General features: G+C 45.9%; 1 protein-coding gene across 1 annotated transcript in view; it reads left to right on the top strand.

Annotated features, from left to right (window-relative positions):
* Positions 1-13,866, top strand: part of raph1b (Ras association (RalGDS/AF-6) and pleckstrin homology domains 1b) — a 40,260-nt gene that overhangs the window by 9,212 nt on the left and 17,182 nt on the right. Inside the window, exon 2 of the mRNA XM_029523393.1 lies at positions 5,936-6,019. The gene's annotated coding sequence lies outside the window, so the exon portion shown is untranslated. The remainder of the gene's footprint in view (positions 1-5,935; positions 6,020-13,866) is intronic.

The following is a 13,866-nucleotide window of genomic DNA, read 5'->3' as shown; positions in this document are numbered from 1 at the left end:
TAACTTCATAGTTCTCATGACAGGAAATGTGGCTTGGGCTGTAAAAGGGAAACGCCGTCTGATGCCTTGTCATGCAGTCAGCGTGACCAACACCTGTGACTGCCTCAGAGCCCAGAGGCCTTTTTGCTGCCTTTTAAAGTGCATATCTTTAAGTTAACTTACACCCTGAAACTTATCCTGACATCCAAGGTTGAGAAAGGGGAATTTCATCCCAGTGGGAATCAGCTAAAATTCCAGCGGTTGCATCAGATATCAGTGGGGCGAGCTCGGAGCGGAGGAGGTGATTTATGGAGTCACATTTCTTTCTCTGCCACACCGCCCAGTTAAAGATTCATCACAACAGTCACAGGGCTGGCTGATGGATGGGACAGCCTTCAGGACTCGTCCATGGATAATGGCCCTTTGACATGGAGAGAGCAGAGGGTGCTCAAGGCAAGTCGGAGTGCTTCAGAGAGACAGTCGTGTTGAGAGCTCACAAAGTGCTAAGTCAGAGGAAATATTCATGTGCCGTCTGGCTGCTGCAGCTTGCCGTATAGAAAATATCCAGTATTGACTTGTGGTGATATATGATATGTCCCGTGGAAGAATCACGTTTAGAGGGAGAACGTGGATTTATTTCCTACTCTCCTTATTACTTTCACATGTTGATCTGCATCTTTGTTGAAAGTAAATGAAATGGCCAGTCCTTTGCAGCAGAGCATGGCCATGGTTACTGCGATAAACACCAGCACCCACGGTTCCTGCGTCCTCTCCCTCTGATCAAAGTTCAGCCAGTTCTCATGAAACCAGAACAGCTGCTTGCTCGTATGTGTGTTTGTTTGTATGTGCGTGTGCCGGGCTGATGGTGTTTGTAGTCTCTGGTAACAGTTACAGTCCAACGTAGCTAGAGAAGCACACATACAAACAAATGAAACTGTACTGTTCCCCCTCACCTCGCTGTGAAATGCCTGCCTCTTGGCTTAAAATGTTTACACGACCCCTGTTTAGACGAGTTTATGCTCAAACAGTTGTCTAACCGTTGACCTTTGGGTTACATTCCTGTCAAATCCACCAGGAACTGAGTTTTATGTACCACTCAGTGAAAACAAACAAAAGTGGCATTATAAGACTATCAGAAAAAGGTCAGGGATGCGGCGATTACAGTGTCCTACCCTGGTGGCTTTTTCAGGAGGTTGGCATCTTATTGTGTTGGGGGTGTCATGTTTGTGGGTGTGGTTAGACCAGCAGTGGTCTGCATCTGAATCATTGGAAGAAATAAATATCCTGGCATGCATCGAGAATAGATTCCAGGGCAGAGCGTGTGCTAGATTGAAGCTGTGATTCTCCTGAACTGCAGCTCCAGCAGGATTCACTTACACTACATGCATAATATTCGAGGCCAAAACGGGCTCAACCCTGCATTATTAAAATGTTCCAGCAGTTTCAAGTGTTTCTCTGCTCGTTTCAACCCACAAACGAGCAGTACACCAAAAACGGGGGCTCAAATGTCTTGTTTAGCGATTAAATATGCACTGCAGCCTACTTCCCCTCCGCTCCTCAGATCTTTAACTACACTCTCACCCATAATCATGAAAGTTGCCCCAGCTCAAGTTGCTCCACTATCGAGGCGGCACTCAAGCATGTGGTGAAACTTCAAGGAAGGGAAACAAGAGGTTGGACAGCAGCCTGCCCTTGTCGTGTTGCCAACTCATAGCATCCCGAGCTAAGAGCCGCAAGATTCCCCGCACATCACCACGTCACGAGTCACACTACAGTCCAAATCATCGAACACCTGTGAACAAGAGGGCGAAAAATTTAAAATGGTGAGAGGAAGGAGGTCAGATGGAGGAGGGGAGGGGGGGACAGGTTTATGGGAACTAATAAAATCTTTTTTCTTTTTTTTTTTTTCTGCACAGCTGATGTCATGTGAAACAACAGCTTGGAAACACTGACATCATCATCTTTCGTTTTCCTCACGTCCTGGATGTCACTCTTTTTCACAACACTTGGCTTCAAACTAGTACTTTGGATTTACTGTAGATGCTGTAGATGTTGCCAGGATGCTCCTTTTCGCTTTCTAACTTCAGATTTCATGCAGGACACTTAAGGAATGTAGGAGTTTGAGACAATAGCTGCTCTGACCCACAGCAAAGAGGGTTGTGGGTTGCTCGCCGTTGTGGAAGTGGATTGACACATTTTTGTGAGAGATTCCCTTGTCAGTCGCCCAAACCTGCAGGCTTAATCTCACAAAATAGAGCTCTGTGGGTGTGTGTGTGTGGCTGCCTCTTGCCAAATCTCATTGACTAATACCCTAGCAGCAGTCTGAGTGAGCCCGAGCTGTTATTGACTTGGCTGAGTAGCTTACTAATCTCTCTCTCTGCTCGGCTGATCTTCAATCTCCAGCGCTTTGTGATTATTTCGGCCCGCGTGCCACACAGGCAACTCTCGGGGGAATCAAGATGTTTGGCACCATCACCAAACTCCGAGGTTGCCTTGGGGGGGTCACGAGAACATTTGTGGCCTGTGAGCTCGACCCTTCAACCCTCGTCACAGTAGGAGACCGGAGCTGTGTGAATGAGAAGTCAGATTTCTGTCTGTAAGCTGATCGGCTCTGAGCAAAGCTGCGTTAATGAGACGGTTTGAGAGCTGGGCGCTTGTGTTTCTTTTGCAGCTTAATGAAAACAGTCCACAAAGGTGTCAACCAAAGGACTATTTTTATCTGACACAAGAGGAACAGGCCCAAGCGTAGACTAACACAAGAGGCATTTGAACATGTAGCCTTGTATATGTGTGTTACATTACCCATAAAACCCCATTGGCGGCCTGCCAGCCAGTGGGACCTCCAGCAGATCCCACTGGCCATCGTGGGAACATTCCTGATGCAGCATTATTCCATAATTCCCACCATGTGTGGTTTTCCAGAGCCGAGTGCTCACTGCAGGGGCTGTGGAGAATCCCACTGAGGAGACGAGATCAGCTCCTTGTAATCGCAACCAGACTTCAGTGTGCGAGTGAGAATAGCAGAAAATAGTTTGTAAATGATAGTGTAGGATCAGTTCAGCCAAACCGTCAGTGCGGGTTGAAGGCCAAGCTGCGATCCGTTTTTGGTACAGGACTCACCTTTCATGTTTATGGTGTTGTTGCTGAGTACAAAATCAACTTGCTAGTTATTATCCTCAGGGTTAATCACTTAAAATGAAAGATACCGTTTTAAGCTGCTGGTTAGTCTGATTTCGTCACAACCTGCAGGATCCAATCAGCAGACTTTACAGAAATAAAAATGTTGTGTTGTTGTGTTGTTCGCACCCAACAGCCATTACTGCATTATTACATGAGTACTGTCCACTCATGGGTCAGGACGTCAATATGTCAACAAGTGATTTTGTATTGACTGTCCGGCTTCTTTGCGTCCCACTTAGCTTGGTGTAAAAGCAATACACTGATCGATACTAATGCTGCTTCCCAGTGAGGACGGGCTTTATGGTGAGCCATCAGTCAGCTGACTGTTTTTACCTCAGTGCGCTCAGGGTCACTGCTGAAGGCCATCAACCCGCTCTGAATCCAGACTAAGATGCCGTTTCTGATCAATAAATCTCGCCGCCATTGTCGTTACGGATCAGCGTTAAATGAGGGAGCGAATCTGTTCTGAGGCTGCGATCAGATTAGCAGATTTGATCGTCTTTGCCCCCACTATGTGTCAGGACACGACACATTTCCAGATCCAGATGTCTGCTGTCTTGTCATGCAACACAGGAATGAGAAGAATGCATTTTTGATCATTAATCTGTTCGGCTCTGTCGTTTTTGTGCAGCCAGAGGAGAGAGCAGACTTTGTTCTCTGTTTATAGGTTCAAATGTGGTTTATGTAATTATGATGTGGATAGTGTGCCATTCAAATGTGACCACCGTGCAAGATCATCAGATTAGATGTGTTGATTTAACTCCCATTTAAAGGCCTTGGTTTGTCATGTTATTGTCTTTTATTGTTTTTCTACCCTGAACTGCGGCAGGTTTGGGGAATTAGTGGATGTTTAATGTGTGAGTAATGTGACAAAACATTTATGTCAAATCTAAACCCTTTTTATGATTTATGATCATTATATAATTCAATGTTATGGAACAGGAAATGCTGTTGTGGGTCTGATGTTTACTGTTCCAGATGCTGCTGCTGTAATCGTGGCTATCAAACTTATATCTGACAAAATGATACTTTTAATTGCGTCCTTCTGAATAAATAATATCATTGAAGACCATTGTGAGGAGTGATTTACTGTCTCATTGAGCAGGTTTGACATTTAAAACATTGCTACCCTCTTTAATGTCCCCTTGATTCTGTCATGCTCATTCAGTGGGCTTCCCCTTCAACAATCCCGTCTTTCTTTTCCTGCTGTGACATCATCCTCATCACCGCCCTGCCCTCCCTCACACTTCCTGCCCTGATAGGAAATGAGCCAGCCCAGAGGTTTACTGTTAAAGGGGGAAGTGTTGGTGGACAGGGACACACCTGTGTCCCCGTGTTTCCTCGAGGCCACGCACACAGGACACCTTTTATCCATCGAGTTACTTCAGCACGCAGTCATCAGGGACGATGCTGTTCTAGCTCATGCGGCTTTAACACGCCTTTTAATGTGCCATAAAAACAGATACAAAGGCTGTCGGCAACTGTTGCGTGATGCTGCAGGAAAAATAAGATTTGTTCCAGAGACTCGCCTCTGTCCGAGTCTCTATCAGGTGAACATTTTGAGCTGCTTTTGTTTCCAGCATCGGAGCAGCTGCCTGTTGGCGTCCACGCTGCTGTGACTGGACCAACTGTTCCCTGCAGCTGCACGGACGCATGTGTCACTGCCACACCTGTTCTATGGCCTTGTGTTGACTGACTGATATCACATGTTAACTGTGTGCAAATTACACCAGAGACATAGATGAGAAGGGGAGGGAGGAGGCGGGGGGGCCTTCAATTCAAACAGGCAGTTGTGTTGACACACACGTATGGATGCGCCCGTGCTCTCTCTGACAAGAATTGTGTTTGCTGTGAAAACACACACTTGCTTTTAGCCAGCCACATGCTGTGGCCGAGCAACAGTTGGTGTGTAGTAGACGGAGGAACAGCTGAGGCCAGCGGGAATAGCTTCCTGGTAGTTTGCCGCAGCATCAGCTGCCTACCTCTCACGCACACACGCAAAGTAAATACACACCATGACCAAATCATCGTGTTGATATTTTCCGGCGAACTCAGCATGTTATAACCTGACATACCTAAATGATATGCTGTGATTCAGCATCCAGGTTGTGTCAGGTGAAATAAGGTGAGGGCTGGTGAGTCAACACCTGATGATCCGCCTGAGTGTTTTGTGTTGGTCAGCGTTGTTGAGACCTGGTGGGGGCCAGTGACTCACATTTAATACACGAGTAAGAGTTTGAACAAGGTTTGAGTTTCTGCTCTGACTCATGTTGTGAAAGGATCAGTCCGTGGTAGTTGGCATGGCTGATTCGTTGACATGAACTCGTGTGTTTTAATTTGCTCTGCGGTCAAATGAAGAGGACCTCTGTAGCTCCGAAGTCAGATTCTTAATCTCTCAGTAATGAGAGAGAGGAGAACGTTTATAACGAACGAGCGACTCCTGATTGCTTTCAGAGCTGTGTGATAAATGTCTTTCTCGCTGTGCGTGTCATTTTTTTTGTCTGTGCTTGGTTAAGTCTCTTGCTCAAGCACCCTGTATAGTTAATCCCCTGCATTCTTGTGACAGTGAAATCAGCACTCTCTCCTCCAGCTGCCAATTCTCTGATTTCTCCTGCAGTGCTGTGAGTGCACACACTTCATCCACAAGTTGGGCTTTTTGCTGAATAATGACTTTGGTTGAAGTGACTTAGAGCGGGTTTGGTTTTGCTCCTACAGCCACAAAAACGGACACCAAATCATAAAGGATTGATATTATTCTTTTTCTCTCTCTTTCCAGGGGATAAAAACCCAGTGACGGAGTGGAGCTGTGGTTTAGCTTGACCTTCAACCTCAAAAGAAAGGAGAGAAAACCACATAAGAGGTAAGATTTCCTGTAAAGCAGAGCGAGTAAATGCTGCCGTCAGAGGGTAAGAAATATGAAACAGAGGAAAAAGAGAGACAGTACTGACACATCCTTCACAAAGCTTAAGCAAATGCCAAAGAGAAGCTGCCAGCTGCCAGGGAAATTATATTTAAGGTGGTCTTAGATGGTGACCTTTGACATGCATGTCTGAAGAATCATGTGCTCCCACCAGGTATCATCTGTCTGCTCACCACTTTGCATTTTCCAGACAGCAGAGTTCCCAGTTGACAGTGCAGCTCTATCTGTCATGTGTTTGTTGGTTGAAGGAGGTAAATCCGGGGCTGGTGGAGTGCAGAGGCCTAATCCTCCGTCAGAAGGCGTTGTAAATTAAAGCAGAATGAAAGAGGAGTCAAACCTCCAAAGACCTCAACAGGGGAGAGTCTCCCTCGCTGAAAGAGATAATTCCTGACTAAAGTGGAACCATGTGAGGGCAAACCAGATCTGTGGTGGAGCGAAGAGATGCTGCTTTATTCTCTCACTATCACAGATCAGCGTTGAATTTAGACACCCAGAGGTCCAAAGTTTCCAGGAATATTTGCACCAAAGAAGCTGCTTAGAAATGAAATTATTTCAGTTTAAATACTCAAGGATATTTTAATAAATGCACACTGGACAAAAAAGGCTTCAGCACTTCGAGGTTTTTTTTTTCCAGCCTTTTAGTAACTCCTGTCACTGTCAGTTTGTCCCATTGTTCTTATTTGTCTCCTGAAAATGAAAAAGCTCGACTCCCCTGTTCAGTAAAAAAGGTTGAGACTCTCGTAGTGGGTTATTTAAATGTTTGGAAAACGAGACTGTGATGAGTGAGAAACTCAGCAGTGAGGATGTGGAAGGAAGCAGGATTTTAAAGTGTGGCCCAGCAGTGATGGAGCCTGAGGCTGAGAGGAGGAAGCCTGTTCCCCTGGACCTCAACTGTTTCAGGAAGTAGGGATGCTGATGTGTCACAGATTTATCAAGGTTTATAGTTGTGCGCTGGTGAGTGACTGTGTGTGTGTGTGTGTGTGTGTGTTTTAAGGGAAGGCTGATGTTCAGTTGTCAATACTATTCAACATCATTCAGTGATGTGGTTGTCATGGTGACTGGTTCGTCTTTGAATTAGGCAGTCTTAAAACAGAGCGTCCTTGAAATGATCTTCCCTGCTGTTCGTGAATAAACACAGTTTTCAACCAGGCCTTTGGGAAATGAAGTGTGTGTGTGACTGTGTGTGTGTACGTGTACGTGTACATGCAGCAGGAATGCTGGCGGCGGCGTGGCAGGAAACAGACAGACACATTTTTGTGTCTGTCTGAGACAAACAGACACACATTTGGACATTTGCTTCACATCCAGATAACAAGAAGCTTTTTCAGCAGCAGCCAATCACTCAGCCCCAGGGGGGGAGAGGCGATGGGAGGGGGGAGGCAATGGCTGACAAAGGGGGAGATGGGAAACGAAGTAAAGAAGCATAGGAAGACATGCCCAGCTGCTAAGCGGCATGTGTGCAGATGTATGTGCTTCCTCTTTCCTTTAGGTATAACACATGACCGGTGACCGCTGAAGTAGGAATGCGTTGGTCATGCACGGGGTCATCCATCCGTGTGTGTGTCTGTGTGTGTTGCCTGTGCTTTGTCTTATACCTACTGTGCTTTGTATTCCCTAACAGGTGGCAGATGTAAACCTCCTGTTCTGCCAGACCAAGCAAAAAAAAAAAAAAAAAAAAAACCCCACAGATGAAAGATCTATCTGTTGGCCCCAGAATGACTTGATTTATAATGAGCAGACGATGAGAGAGTTATTAAGTGACCCTGATGTTAAATCCTCAATAACTTACAGCATGTTCTCAGTAAAGTGGCACATTTATACCTAAACAGATACAAAATAAGGGCTTGAAAAATCCAGACAGCTGAGACTGACTTCACATTAAAGCCTTTTCCCTTTATGTTTTTCCAAAGCAGAACATCTTTTTTAAGAAGTGCCTGTATTTAATCTCTGGTCTTCTCAGCAGTCTGCCTCTGTTGTCTACTGCTGCAGTGCTGCATCATCTTTAAAAGTGTGTGTGTGAGAAGGAAAGCGCTCCCACTGCAGCATAGCACCTGAGCCCCTTTGTGTGTGTGTGTATATATATACATCTGAGTGTGTGGATGTAACCTGATCTCCCGAGGGCAGGGACACGACTATTGATTTCACATTTGGACGGCCTCCCTGCAGGGAAGCTGACACATCCTCTGTCTCTGTTTGTGTGCAAGACTCTCCACATGGGTGCTGCTTCATTCCTGGCATGTCGACCGGCCGTTTAATTTTTGCTCTTATCGCCGTGACGTGAAATATTGGGAAAATTATGGTAATCCCTGCAGCCGTCAGCAGAAAGCTCTGTGGCAGATGGACGCCTTGTGGGCCGGGATGAGGAAGCAGCATCGCTTCGAGCTCACATTGCAGCCTGGTGATGGGCTGCACGTCCGTCTGACGGAGCGCATCAACCCTCATTTGTGTTGCCATGGCGACGCGAAGCTGCCCTCACACCCACCACCCACCGGTGTGACCATGCATTTTCACGCTGCCTCCCTTCCTCCTCGCTCCAGCTCCTCCCCCCTCGACTCTCTCTCCATCTGTCCGCCTCTGACATCCTCCTCGTCGCTCTCTGCTCTCTGCCCCTCCTTCCTAATTGGCTGTTTAGGCCAGAGTCGCCTGCTGCGTCACGCTTTGCTTGAGCGCACTCGTGTGTGTTTGTGGGTCTGTGTGTGTGTGTGTGTGCGTGTGCGTGCTTCGGTTTAAGTTCCTCCTCTGCTTGCAGGCTGTTGGTTGTGCTTGATTAATGGTATGAGAGCTGTTGTTTTCACCATCAGGCCCTCCCTCCTTTAGTCACAACCGAATGGCCGCCTCGGTCCCTCCATTATTCCACCAATCCATCATTCCCTTCATCAGCCTGGTTACTCATCTCATCTCTCACTCTCAATCTCTGAATTCTGCTGGACAGAAGGTGGACTGTATTAAAGTAACATAATTATTATTTATAATTTTCCAGGAACAATCTGACAAAATAGAGAGATACTCCTTTTAATGGAGCAGCAGAAAGCCTGTCAGTGGTTGTAGTTGATATCTGCAGATTATTTTTTTGTTTGAGCAGCCCACAGCAGCTTTACTTTCATTTTCTGATTGTATTTTAGTTGCCTTTTTTCTACACGTTGAAAAAAATTAAATATTTAGTACGACAGCACACATTTATAAGGTTGTGAGGTTTATTTGAAGGACCAGCTGGTGTTTCTGACTGTCATGAAGTCTGAAGTAGGAAAGTCTTAAGATGAAAAAGTGCAGTGAACATCATGAGAGTGTCAGCTTGTAGCTCTTTCTTTCTTTATTTCCTGTCCCCCCTTTTTTTTTTTTTTCTTTTTTCCAACCTGCGATTTTCTTGTCCCAGCCGTGTTGCTTTAACTTTTAAGGCTACGTCCACTCTGCATTTCTGATTCAGAGAAGACCCACGTGGAGTATTAGAGTCATTTCTAGCATCAGATGTCAGCGGTCACAACAGGTCAGTTGAGACTGAAGAGCCAGCCACACCCAGCTGGACTTTGGATTGAAGCCGAGCTGCTCCCTTTTTCAAAGAGTTCTTTCAGTGGCACTGCTAACCGCAGCCTAAAACCAGCTTCCTCTTTCTACTTTTAACTCGTCTGTATCCTTGTGACGCGGTGACGCGGGTTTCTCCTGGTGGTAACGTCTTATAAATGACGGGAGTGACCTGGAAAATAAAGGGAGAGGCGAGGGATGGAAACGGAAATGAGCAAACAGCCTCAGACTGACTGGGCTGAAAACAGGAGACTAGAATTAACGCTTATTGCACGCTCACACATTTATCTGTTTTGTGGCATTGAAATCAAACATTTTAGAGCAGCAATAAAAAGTTTGTTTGTCTCTGACAGACGCCTTCTTTTCACTGTCTCAGCCTTCATGAGCTCACAAGTTGTGCTCTGAAGTGCGTATTGGCTTTCAACTGCCTCGCAATGACATGGGATGTCATTGACACTTCACATTTTAGTGTGCGTTTCATAGCTTGATTATTCTAGGCTGTGATGACAATCAGACACATACGTGTGTAAGAGGTGATTCATGGGCTGTCAGTAAAAAAGCACAACCCACACCAGATAAGGTGCTGACATGAGAAAGGAGGTCAGCAGGGAGAGGATCTTTATGCACAACACTACAGAGACATACAGCCGCGGTGCAGTTGGAGGACATTATATAACTGGGGTGTGCCTCGTAGTTTCCCCACTGCGTGTGTGACGCAAATTGAAAATGGGCCTTTATGTGTAATCACCCCACATCTTCAAAAAAAAAAAAAAAAAATGTATCTGTGTGCCATTCCCTGTAGCTGTTCAGAGTTGATCAGCAGTATTTAAAGCATGACGGCCACACGCTGTAGCCAGGCTGCCCCGGCCGTGTTTGCTGTTCCAAGCCATAGTCATGCTAAATGTTTTACTTGTTCTCTGTTTGGGCTTTGTCTCCATCTGCCCCCAGAGACGCTTGTCACTGAGAATTTGTGTCCCACTAAACTCTCAAGAATTCCCACTCTATTCGCAGCCAAGCACCACGGCACTGTATTCACGCCTCATAAGAGTTCACTGAGTTTCTGTAACTGCCGCGACGTTTTCTTGTGCCAAGCCCAGTCATTTCCTGTCTGTTTCTTCTAAATTTTGGCTCACTTTGCTGCCACAGTGTCAGGAATATTTTAGAAGAGAGGTGCCATATTTACATGAAATGCTAAAAATAGCATTTTTAAAGGTGCTCGGTGGAAACATCCACTCAGGGAGGAGCAGCAGGGGTATCTGGCCACAATAGTGTTTACACAGCGAAGGTCATATTCCACATCCCAGCCTTTATATTTCCTGTGTGATTGAGATCTGAAAGGATTTATTTGCAACACATGCGTTGGGGGTAAGTCAGCATTTAAATGTCAACTGGAAACACAATCAAAAACTGGCAGAGGAAGGCTGTTTTACTTTTTCTTTCAGATTGTGTGGATTCAATTAGCTATTTTCTTTGTTCGCATAAGAACTGATTTAATTCAGGCCAGAAAGGAGCGTTTGAGCAGAAAAGAAAAGGCCATCAGGAATGGAAGCGTACCAGAAAGGTGCTCGGATCATGCCATTGACTGATGTGCTATCTTGGGAAAGCACACTGAAGGGAGGTGATACAGTCCGAGTCACCCCTTCACGATGGAGAGTGAGTTACACGAGTGCTCGGACTACACAGCTGAATCATTAAGCTTGTGTTTGTCGGTCCAAGATGCAGTTTAATGGGAACCAAATGAACGAGACTCTGTCATGCAAAGTGAATTAAGATGAAGTCAGCCACGGAGGCCTAATCTGACCTATGATGTCATGTTGCGCTCTCCCATTCTCTTTGTCACACCCAGTCACTTGAGTGAGTTGCTTTCTCTCTGGCAGCTTTTTTATTTCTTCGTCATGTCTGACCCCCTCCAGTTTCCTCTGGATGATCCCGTTTTCTCCCACTCTTAACGAACCTTTAGCCTTCCACACTGCTCTCAGAAGTGGAGCTGGTCCAAAATAATTGGGAATATTTAAGTTCCTCAAATTTTGTATGATTTAAATTTGAGCATCATAACAGAATTGTCTCTGTAAAGACTTCGAAGTGTTCCTTCACATTTGGTGTTTGTCACATTTAATGTGAAAGCGGGCCTCAGGCTGCGTCGGTCATGTGACGTGAAATGTGACGAGAAGCAAGTCAGCGGGTTCGTTTTTGAACCAGTGCAGCAGTGTTTTCTTGCTCTGAATGTAGTTTCTGGTTAACCTACTTCCTCTGACTACACTGCGGTGTCTTTTGTAGTCATCTGCAAAAAACAGACTCCTACCAGCCTCATTTTTATCAATGTTCAGCAACTGAACATTTCGTCCTCACACTGCTCCCTCTTCTAATCCTCCTCACATTCTCTGACATGAGCGTGTTAGTCTAAAGATAGACGTCCTCCTTCACCTCTTCATCCTCCACAGTACCGGATGCTTGGGGTGCTATCTCTAAGATTTAAAGAGAATTGTTTTCCGAGAACATACTTTTCATTTTCCCCTCACCAGCACTGTGACATCAGCAGGATCTGGGAGTGTTTACATGGTACCAATAAAGAGGCTGCAGAGTGAGACTCCGCTGGGAAGACCTTTGACTCCTAACCTTCCACCCCACAGACCTCTGAGCCACCCAGCATCCACAGGAGACAGATGAGCGCTGGCCATGCTCAGACAAGAGAGAGAGAGAGCGTGCAGGATCAGAAGGGTAAAAGGCCAAAGCTGGTCTTTGGTTTGCAGGAGTGCACTTTCTCACACACACACACACACACACACACACAGTCACACTCAGAAAGCTTCCTCCCATCCCTGCGTCTCTCCCAGGTCATGCTCCATAAGCTTAAAAGCAGGGGCCTCAGGTGGTAATTCACTTAAACCTGCTCCAGCATCAGCTATTGAGGCCGTGATGCCATTAAAACGACAGCAGCAGAACTATATTTCAAACTGCACGTACATATCCGTTTTGTTTTGTTTTTCTTTTAATTCTGTTTGGATTTTCATCTTGCACATAAAGGAGGGTGTGTATTGAAATGGACCTCCAGCAGGGTGTGTCTAAATGAGTGTGCAGGCGGATTGCTGGTTAAACACAGGTGTGAAGTTTCCTGCAGCGCTGTTTGATTCGTGTTTACAGATGTTAGCGCCTCACACACACTGCGAGCTCATTTGGTTTTTGCTCATTTCCTCTTCCCGTCTGCCTCCATTCAGCTATGATGTCATGATATCCTTACAGAAAGAATAGTCAAGCCTTTTCATAGTGGGAAAGCCCCAAATAGACACAGACCAGAGGGCCCCGTGTGGAGCCAGATATGAGGGCAGCTGAGCCGACAAACGCTTGTTTAAGTTCTTTGGTGGTAGGACGTTACTATGTAATTTAAATGAAGCCGGACTGGTGAATGTTCTGATGGTAAACTTTTGGGTCATCTTCAAGGGTGCAGCCGGTGGGCGGAACAATGTAGGGGTCTGGATTTCACTCTTGGCACCCCGAGCTCCTCCTTCCACCCACATGCCCCCCCCCTCCCCAATTCGCCGCCTTCCCCAATAAGTGGCACGGACAAACCTAGGGACAGCTGGAGTTTCCGGCCCAGAACCAGGCCGTTAGGGAAATCAGGAATTCTGCACATCCTGGCCATTTCCTGTTCTGACTCCCACGTTCGTGAATATGATTTGACTTGCAGAAATACACTCACGCACACTTGGTTAATTTGTTTTTGTTTACATACTTAGACTCTATCTTTCTTGAAAAGATGACGTGTCTGCACTGCTCGTGTGTTTGATAAGCGTGCCAAGGCAGGAAAGCATCCATCAGCAACACTGTGCTGTGCTCACACACACACACACACACACACACACAGAAGCGGCGGCTTTGCTTGTAATATCATCTGCAGAGACACAAAGGCTGGGATTGGAGAGAGAGTATATTTTTACGTTCAGTCAATACGGTGACTTTAAGGAGCAGAGCATGTGTGCTGTCTGGAATGTAAACGCTTATGATCTGAAACAAACACACAGCTTAACTGTGTGTGTGTGTGTGTGTGTTTGTGTGTCTCAAGCTGACCAATTCTTCAGTGGTGCCGCTATCATATTCCTATTTGCTTTGTCAAACGCCCGCCTGTTTTATTGCCGTTCACCTACTGCCTGTTTTATTGCCTGCTTTTATCACCTTCTACCAACAAAACATGACTTTTAGATTGTTTATCAAGTATTCAGTGAAGCCATGAAGGCTTACACATGCAAAAAAAAAAAAAAAAAAAAAATGCA

The sequence above is a fragment of the Echeneis naucrates genome, chromosome 2 (assembly GCF_900963305.1).
Source record: "Echeneis naucrates chromosome 2, fEcheNa1.1, whole genome shotgun sequence".
Taxonomy (NCBI): Eukaryota; Metazoa; Chordata; class Actinopteri; order Carangiformes; family Echeneidae; genus Echeneis; species Echeneis naucrates.
This window is presented reverse-complemented; position numbering and strand designations above follow the sequence as displayed.